Below are 10,649 nucleotides of genomic sequence, written 5' to 3'. Positions count from 1 at the left end.
ATATCCAGGCTTGGGCTGAGAAGTGGCAAGTAACATTCGCGCCACACAAGTGCCAGGCAATGACCATCTCCAACAAGAGAGAATCTAACTATCTCCCCTTGACATTCAACGGCATTACCATCGTTGAATCCCCCACTATCAACATCCTGGGGGCTACCATTGACCAGAAACTGAACTGGAGTAGCCATATAAATACCGTGGCTACAAGAGCAGGTCAGAGGCTAGGAATCCTGAGGCGAGTAACTCACCTCCTGACTCCCCAAAGCCTGTCCACCATCTACAAGGCACAAGTCAGGAGTGTGATGGAATACTCTCCACTTGCCCGGATGGGTGCAACTCCAACAACACTCAAGAAGCTCAACACCATCCAGGACAAAGCAGCCCGCTTGATTGTCACCCCATCTACAAACATGCACTCCCTCCACCACTGACGCACAGTGGCAGCAGTGTGTACCATCTACAAGATGCACTGCGGCAATGCACCAAGGCTCCTTAGACAGCACCTTCCAAACCCGCGACCTCTACCAACTAGAAGGACAAGGGCAGCAAATACATGGGAACACCACCACCTGCAAGTTCCCCTCCAAGTCACACACCATCCTGATTTGAAACTATATCGCCGTTCCTTCACTGTCGCTGGGTCAAAATCCTGGAACTTCCTTCCTAACAGCACTGTGGGTGTACCTACCCCAAATGGACTGCAGGGGTTCAAGAAGGCAGCTCACCACCACCTTCCCAAGGGCAATTAGGGATGGGCGATAAATGCTAGTCTGGCCAGGGATGCCCACATCCCATGAATGAATTTTTAAAAAAATTGAAGGAGCAGAGGGCATGGAGTCCATCTTATTGAGGGGATGGAGGTGTAGGCCAACTGGATATCAATATTGAACAGGAGACCATTGAGGCTACAGAGCCTGAAAACATCAAAGTGGCAAAGAACATAAAAGAAAGTCAAAGGCATAGATGGGTAGAGACTGAATAAGGTGAGAATAAATTGTTATGACAACAGAAAATAAGTTTGATAGGACAGGAGCAAGCTGAGGCAATGGATTTCCCACAACAGTCCTGTTTTTGAACCTTGAGTTGAGAGTGATGAAATAGCTGAAAAATATCTGGAAAAGATGAAATCAGTGATGATCTGGTAGATGATTGTGTAGTATTAGATAGTGGGGTATGGTCACAAGGGAGCTACTGTCAACTTGGCTCAGGCAAAGCATTCTCACATTTGAGTCAGAATGTTGTGGGTTCAAATTCCATTCTGAATTTAAGCAAATAATCTAGGCTGACCCTACAATGCAGTACTGAGTGTGAGCTGCATTGCCAGAGGTGTCATCTATCAGATGAGATGGTAAACAGAAGTTCTGTTATGCCTGCTGCAGTGGACATAAAAGACCCCATTGCACTATTTGAAAAAGTGCAGGGTGTTGTCCTAATGCCCTAATCACATTTATCCCTCAACCAACATCACCAGAAACAGATTAACTGGTTATTTATCTCCCTGTTGTTTGTAGTCCCTGCTATGTGTAACTTGGCTGTCCTTTTTTTCCTACATAAAGTAATTATTCTTCTGTGAAATGCTTTTGGGTCATCATGAGTCCGTGAAAGGTGCTACATAAATGCAAGTTCTTTCTTTTTTCCTATATGAAGAATTAGATTGTTTCCAGTTTGTCTTCAGTCAAGTAGAGGCCTTTGTTGTGGACACCAATAGCACCAATTGTCAGCAGGTTTAATAAAATTAGGGACCAAAGAGGGGATTTACATATGGAGGCAGGGGGCATGGCTGAGGTACTAAATGAGTACTTTGCATCTGTCTTTAATAAGGGGGAAGATGCTGCCAAAGTCATAGTGAAAGAGCAGGTAGTTGAGACACTGGATGGGCTAAAAATTGATAAAGGGGAGGTATTAGACAGGCTGGCTGTACTTAAAGTTGATAAGTCACCAGGGCAGATGAGATGCATCCAAGGATATTGAGGGAAGTAAGGGTGGAAATTGCGGAGGCACTGGTCTCTTCCAATCTTCCAGTCCTCCTTAGATACATGAGTGGTGTCAGAGGACTAGAGAATTGCAAATGTTACACCCTTGTTCAAAAAGGGTGTAAGGATATTTCCAGAAACCATAGGCCAGCAGGTCAGAAGATTGGACAGAATATAAAAAACAGCAAAGAAGGACTAAAAGATTGATAAGGAAGGTAAAATTAGAGTACGAGAGAAAGCTATCCAGAAATATAAACACAGATAGTAAGAGTTTCTATAGATATTTAAAAAAGAAAAGAGTTAACAAAGTGAGCATTGGTCCTATAAAAAGTGAGTCTGGGGAATTAATAATGGATATTAAGGAGATGGCAGATGAATTGAACAGATATTTTGCATCGGTCTTCACTATTGAGGATACAAGCAACATCTCAGTATTAGCTGTAAGTCAGGAAATGGAAGGGAGGGAGGAACTCAAGAAAATTACAATCACCAGGGAAGTGGTACTGAACAAATTGTTGGAGCTGTGGGCTGACAAGTTCCTGGTTCCTAATGGATCTAGGGTGTTAAAAGAAGTGGCTAGTGAGATAGTTGATACGTTAGTTTAAATTTTCCAAAATTCCCTGGATTCGGGGAAGGTTCCTTTAAATTGGAAAATAGCGAATGTAACTCCTTTATTCAAAAAGGGAGGAAACTACAGGCCAGTTAGCTTAACATCAGTCTTAGGGAAAATGTTAGAAGTTATTATTAAAGATGTTATAGCAGGGCATTTAGAAAAATTCAAGGTAATCAGGCAGAGGCAACCTGGTTTTGTGAAAGGGAAATCATGTTTAACCAATTTATTGGAGTATTTTGAGGGAGTAACATATGCTGTGGATAAAGGGGAACCGGTGGATATATTGTACTTAGATTTCCAGAAGGCATTTGATAAGGTGCCACATCAAAGGTTATTGCAGAAAATAAAAGCTCATGGTGTAGGGGGTAACATATTAGCATGGATAGAAGATTGACTAGCTAACAGGAAACAAAGAGTGGGCATAAATGGATCATTTTCTGGTTGGCAAGATGTAACGAGTGGTGTGCCACAGGGATCTGTGCTGGGACCTCAACTTTTTACAGATTATATAAATGACTTAGATGAAGGGACCAAAGGTATGGTTGCTAAATTTGCTGATGACACAAAGATAGGTAGGAAAGTAACTTGTGACGAGGACATAGAAGGCTACAAAAGGATATAGATAGGTTAAGTGAGTGGGCAAAGACCTGGCAATTGGAGTATAATATGGGAAAGTGTGAAATTGTCCACTTTGGCAGGAAGAATAAAAAAGAAACATATTATCTAAACGGTGAGAGACTGCAGAGCTCTGAGATGTAGACAGATCTGGGTGTCCTAGTGCATGTATCGCAAAAGGTTAGTCTGCAGGTACAGCAAGTAATTAGAATTAGAATATTACAGCGCAGTACAGGCCCTTCGGCCCTCGATGTTGCGCCGACCTGTGAAACCATCTGACCTGCACTATTCCATTTTCATCCATATGTCTATCCAATGACCACTTAAATGCCCTTAAAGTTGGCGAGTCTACTACTGCTGCAGGCAGGGCGTTCCACGCCCTTACTACTCTCTGAGTAAAGAAACTACCTCTGACATCTGTCCTATATCTATCACCCCTCAACTTGAAGCTATGTCCCCTCGTGTTTGCCATCACCATCCGAGGAAAAAGACTCTCACTATCCACCCTATCTAACCCTCTGATTATCTTATATATCTCTATTAAGTCACCTCTCCTCCTCCTTCTCTCCAACGAAAACAACCTCAAGTCCCTCAGCCTTTCCTCGTAAGACCTTCCCTCCATACCAGGCAACATCCTAGTAAATCTCCTCTGCACCCTTTCCAAAGCTTCCACATCCTTCCTATAATGCGGTGACCAGAACTGCACGCAATACTCCAGGTGCGGTCTCACCAGAGTTTTGTACAGCTGCAGCATGACCTCGTGGCTCTGAAACTCGATCCCCCTACTAATAAAAGCTAACACACCATATGCCTTCTTAACAGCCCTATTAACCTGGGTAGCAACCTTCAGGGATTTATGTACCTGGACACCAAGATCTCTCTGTTCATCTACACTACCAAGAATCTTCCCATTAGCCCAGTACTCTGCATTCCTGTTACTCCTTCCAAAGTGAATCACCTCGCACTTTTCCGCATTAAACTCCATTTGCCATCTCTCAGCCCAGCTCTGCAGCCTATCTATGTCCCTCTGTACCCTACAACATCCTTCGGCACTATCCACAACTCCACCGACCTTAGTGTCATCCGCAAATTTACTAACCCACCCTTCTACACCCTCTTCCAGGTCATTTATAAAAATGACAAACAGCAGTGGCCCCAAAACAGATCCTTGCGGTACACCACTAGTAACTAAACTCCAGGATGAACATTTGCCATCAACCACCACCCTCTGTCTTCTTTCAGCTAGCCAATTTCTGATCCAAAGCTCTAAATCACCTTCAACCCCATACTTCCGTATTTTCTGCAATAGCCTACCGTGAGGAACCTTATCAAACGCCTTACTGAAATCCATATACACCACATCCACTGCTTTACCCTCATCCACCTGTTTGGTCACCTTCTCGAAAAACTCAATAAGGTTTGTGAGGCACGACCTACCCTTCACAAAACCGTGCTGACTATCGCTAATGAACTTATTCTTTTCTAGATGATTATAAATCCTGTCTCTTATAACCTTTTCCAACATTTTACCCACAACCGAAGTAAGGCTCACAGGTCTATAATTACCAGGGCTGTCTCTACTCCCCTTCTTGAACAAGGGGACAACATTTGCTATCCTCCAGTCTTCCGGCACTATTCCTGTCGACAATGACGACATAAAGATCAAGATCAAAGGCTCTGCAATCTCCTCCCTAGCTTCCCAGAGAATCCTAGGATAAATCCCATCTGGCCCAGGGGACTTATCTATTTTCATACTTTCCAAAATTGATAACACCTCCTCCTTGTGAACCTCAATCCCATCTAGCCTAGTAGCCTGAATCTCAGTATTCTCCTCGACAACATTTTCTTTCTCTACTGTAAATACTGACGCAAAATATTCATTTAATGCTTCCCCTATCTCCTCTGATTCCACACACAACTTCCCACTACTATCCTTGATTGGCCCTAATCTAACTCGAGTCATTCTTTTATTCCTGATATACCTATAGAAAGCCTTAGGGTTTTCCCTGATCCTATCCGCCAATGACTTCTCGTGTCCTCTCCTTGCTCTTCTTAGCTCTCCCTTTAGATCCTTCCTGGCTAGCTTGTAACTCTCAAGCGCCCTAACTGAGCCTTCACGTCTCATCCTAACATAAGCCTTCTTCTTCCTCTTGACAAGCGCTTCAACTTCTTTAGTAAACCACGGTTCCCTCGCTCGACAACTTCCTCCCTGCCTGACAGGTACATACTTATCAAGGACACACAGTAGCTGCTCCTTGAATAAGCTCCACATTTCGATTGTTCCCATCCCCTGCAGTTTCCTTCCCCATCCTACGCATCCTAAATCTTGCCTAATCGCATCATAATTTCCTTTCCCCCAGCTATAATTCTTGCCCTGCGGTATATACCTGTCCCTGCCCATCGCTAAGGTAAACCTAACCGAATTGTGATCACTATCACCAAAGTGCTCACCTACATCTAAATCTAACACCTGGCCGGGTTCATTACCCAGTACCAAATTCAATGTGGCATCGCCCCTGGTTGGCCTGTCTACATACTGTGTCAGAAAACCCTCCTGCACACACTGGACAAAAACTGACCCATCTAAAGTACTCGAACTATAGTATTTCCAGTCAATATTTGGAAAGTTAAAGTCCCCCATAACAACTACCCTGTTACTCTCGCCCCTGTCGAGAATCATCTTTGCTAATCTTTCCTCTACATCTCTGGAACTATTCGGAGGTCTATAAAAGACTCCCAAAAGGGTGACCTCACCTCTCCTGTTTCTAACCTCGGCCCATACCACCTCAGTAGACGAGTCCTCAAATGTCCTTTCTGTCGCTGTAATACTCTCCTTGATTAACAATGCCACACCCGCCCCCTCTTTTACCATCTTCTCTGTTCTTACTGAAACATCTAAATCCCGGAACCTGCAACATCCATTCCTGCCCCTGCTCTACCCATGTCTCCGAAATGGCCACTACATCGAGATCCCAGGTACCAACCCATGCTGCAAGCTCACCCACCTTATTCCGGATGCTCCTGGCATTGAAGTAGACACACTTTAAACCAGGTTCTTGCTTGCCAATGCCCTCTTGCGTCCTTGTCACCTTATCCCTGACCTCACTACTCTCAACATCCTGTACACTGGCACTACAATTTAGGTTCCCATTCCCCTGCTGAATTAGTTTAAACCCCCCCGAAGAGCACTAGCAAATCTCCCCCCCAGGATATTGGTACCCCTCTGGTTCAGGTGAAGACCATCCTGTTTGTAGAGGTCCCACCTACCCCAGAAAGAGCCCCAATTATCCAGGAAACCAAAACCCTCCCTTCTGCTCCTAATAGAATGTTATCGTTTATCACGAGGGGAATTGAATACAAAAGTACGGAGGTTATGCTACAGGGCATTGGTGAGACTACATCTGGAGTACTATCTACAGTACTGGTCTCCTTATTTAAGGAAGGATGTAAATGCGTTGGAGGCAGTACAGAGAAGGTTTACTAGACTAATACCTGGAATGGGTGGCCTGTCTTACGAGGAAAGATTGGACAGGCTAAGCTTGTACCCGCTGGAATTGTGAAGAGTAAGAGGCGACTTGATTGAAACATATAATATCCTGAGGGGTCTTGACAGGGTGAATGTGGAAACGATGTTTCCCCTTGTGGGAGAATCTCAAACTAGGGGTCACTGTTTAAAAATACGGGGTCGCCCATTTCGGACAGAGATGAGGAGAAATTTTTTCTTGCAGAGGGTCGTGAGTCTTTGGAACTCTTTTCCTCAAAAGGCAGTGGAAGCAGAGTCTTTGAATATTTTTGAGGCAGAGGTAAATAGATTCTTGATAAGCCAGGGGGTGGAAGGTTATCGGGGGTAGGTGGAAATGTGGTGTAATCAGTTCAGCCATGAACTTATTGAATGGTTGAGTGGTCTACTCCTGCTCTTAATTCGTATGTCCGTATGTAACCTCGTTGGTGGGAAACCTTTTAGAAACAATAACTTGGGACAAAATGAATAGTCATTTGGATAAGTCCTGATTAATTAAGAAAAGCCAGCACGATTTTCTTAAGAGCAAATCGTGTTTAACTAACTTTCTTGAGTTTTTTAATGAGATAACTGAGAGGATTGATGAGGGTAATGTGGTTGATGTGGTGTACATGGACTTCCAAAAAGTGTTTGATAAAGTGCCACATAACAGGTTTGTCAGCTGAAAGCACGGTTGCCAATGGTGGACCAAACAAAAAAAGGAATGCGCAAGAGACCAGAATTGCAAAAGGACAGATAGGGATTGAAAATAAGAACGAGAATTTTAAAATTGAGGCGTTGCTTGACCGGGAGCCAATGTAGGCCAGTGAGCACAGGGGTCTTAGGTGAACATGATTTGGTGTGAGTTTGATAAAGGTGTACCAGATTATGACAGGTTTAGATAAGGTGGACAAAGAAAAGCTATTTCCATTAACTGATGGTACAAGGACTAGGGGACACAGATTTAAGGCTTTTGGGCAAGAAGTACAGGGGGATCTAAAGAAGAGCTTTTTACCCAGCAAGTGGTAATGATCTGGAACTCATTGTATACTCGGGTGTTGGAAGTGATGATGATCAATGATTTCAAAAGGATCAAAAATAGGCACTTGAGGGAAAGAAACGTGCAGGACTACGGGGATAGAGTAGGGGAATAGTCTGACTGGATTGCTTTACAGGGAGCCAGCATGGACTCAATGGGCCTAATGGCCTCATTCTGAGCCGTCATGACTCTATGGCTCTATAAAAATATTGGGTTGGAGCTGAGACAATGGAGAGGTAGCAGTTCTGTGGGGTTCCCTATCTCTACAACTACTTCCAGCCTTATATCTCCTCCTCAGTTCCCTTATTCTGACCCTTTGTGCATCCCATTTTCTCTTAGCCCCATCATCTGTGGTGGATCCCTCAGTTACCTTGACCCTATACTCTGGAACTTTCTGCCTAAACCCCTCTACCTCTCCCTCTTGTCTCTCCACCTTTTCAAAACTTTCTCAAAACCCATCTTTTTGATCAAGTTCTTGCTAACTTCTCCCAGCATGGCTCAGCATTTGTTCCTTTATCTATTTTATTTATTTTCTCTTCTCCCTCTAAAGCGCTATGTTAAAAGATGTTATACAAATGCATGCTGTTGTTATTGTCTTTTCTTGTTTCATACTTAAAATATATTATTGCATAATCTTGAACTAAAATAACTCGACAATGTTTCCTTGAGAAGCATGGATTTATCCAGGTTCTGAATCCAAGACAATTAACCTTCCACTAAACAATTGTCTGATTCTGAAATTTCCAGGTCATTGGCCAAATGGCTGTGTAAGTGTGGGATTGTAGTGATTATGTTAATGGACTAATAATTCAGAAGCCTGGCCTAATAATCCAGAGGTGTGAGTTCAAATTCCCACAATGGCAGTTTGTGAATTTGAATTAAGTTAAAAAGAAGCTGGTATCAGTAATGGTGAAGCTATTGGATTGTCATAAAAACCCAACTGGTTCATTAATGTCCTTTTGGGAAGAAAACCTGCAATCCTGACCTGGTCTGGCCTATGTGTGACTCCAAACCCACAGCAGTGTGGTTGACCTTTACATGGCCTCGCAAGTTATTCAGTTATATCAACCACCACCAAGAAATACAATAAGAATAAAACTGGACGGACCACTAGCTTCAATCTAGGCATTAGATTCAGAAATAACAAAGCCTCATCCAGTCCAGTTGACCCCGCAAATCCTCCTCATTAACATCTCGGGACGTGCCAAATTTTGGAGAGTTGTCCCACAGCCTAATCAAGCAACAGCCTGACCTAGTCATACTCATAGCATTGTACATATCAGTCAACATCCCAGACTCTACCATCACCATCCTGTGGTATGTCCCACTGGCAGGACAGACCCACCAGAAGTGATGGCACCGTTGAATACTGTCAGGAGGGAGTGGCCCTGGAAGTCCTTAGTCTGAAGTCTCATGGCATCAGGTCAAACATGAGTAAAGAAATCTCCTGCTGATTATCATCTACTGCCCTCCCTCAGTTAATGGATTAGTACTCCTCCATGTTGAATATCACTTGAAAGAATCACTGAAGATAGGAAGGGCAAAGGATGTACTATTGGTGAGGAATTTCAGTGTCTATCACCAAGAGTGATTCACTGACTGAGATGGCTGTGTTCTGAAGGACTTGCAGCAGGGATTGAGAGAACCAACATGAGGGAAAAATCTACTTGACCATGTGCTCATCAACCTACCTGTTGCAATGCATCTATCCACGACAGTATTGGTAGGGATGACAACTACACAGTCCTTGTGAAGATGAAGTTCCATCTTATAGGAACATAGGAAATAGGAGCAGGAGCAGGCCATTCAGCCCGTCGACCTGCTCTGCCATTCAAACAGATCATGGCTGATCATCTACCTCAATGCCACTTTCCGCACTATCCCCATATCCCTTGATGTTATTAGTATCCAGATAGCTATCAATTTCTGTCTTGAGCATGCTCAATTATCGAGCTTCCACAGCCCTCTGGGGTTGAGAATTCCAAAGGTTCACCACCCTATGAGTAACGAAATTCCTCCTCATCTCCATCTTAAATGGCCTACCCCTTATTCTGAGACTGTGTCCCCTGGTTCTAGACTTACCAGCCAGAGGAAACATCCTATCTGCATCTACCCTGTCACACCCTGTAAGAATTTTGTAAGTTTCAATGAGATCACGTCTTATTCATCAAAAATATAGAGAATACAGGCCCAGTTTCTGCAATCTCTCCTTACAATTTAAGAATCACATTAGATGTTTGCTAGGCCTCTGGCACTATTCCTTTTCTAATGAATTTATATATATATGTAATAGTGTCTTTGCTATCTCTTCCCTAACTTCTTTTAATATGTGTGGATGCAATTCATCCAAGGGCTTGATCCTCTCTAAGTTTGATTAGTTAATTACTTCTCCCCTTTCTCTGCTAAATGTCTTTAGATCTTTTCTGATTGTTTCTTCTCATGTCATGTCCACCATGTTTCCCCATAAATAAATACCGAGATAGTTTAATTATTTAATATTTCTGTCATTTCGCTGTCATTCCCTGTTAATTTATCATGGGTATCCCTGGGTGGCCCTATACCTATTCTTGTAACTCATAATTTATTTATAATTATTTGTTACTTATGTCAATATAGAATATTTTACCATTTCTTTTTATATCCCTTGATAATTTAATTTTGCAGTTTCTCTATGTCTTCCTAATTGTCTTTTCACTTCTTTCCTAATCTTTATATTCCTTTTTGTTATCCACTCCTTTGTTCTCTGTGTACTTAGTGTATGCCTCTTTCTTCAGTTGAAATGTTGCCATTATTTCTTTATTCATTCATACTGGCTAGTTTTTTTTTCAGATCAAACTCTGCAGTTCTGCCACATCCAGTCGTGAATGGTGGTAGACAATTAAACAACTAACAGGAGAAGGCTCCATGAAC

Source organism: Heterodontus francisci, chromosome 1 (genome assembly GCF_036365525.1).
Source record: "Heterodontus francisci isolate sHetFra1 chromosome 1, sHetFra1.hap1, whole genome shotgun sequence".
In the NCBI taxonomy this organism is placed as follows: domain Eukaryota; kingdom Metazoa; phylum Chordata; class Chondrichthyes; order Heterodontiformes; family Heterodontidae; genus Heterodontus; species Heterodontus francisci.
The sequence above is the reverse complement of the archived record's forward strand: the minus strand, read 5'-3'. Positions refer to the sequence as shown.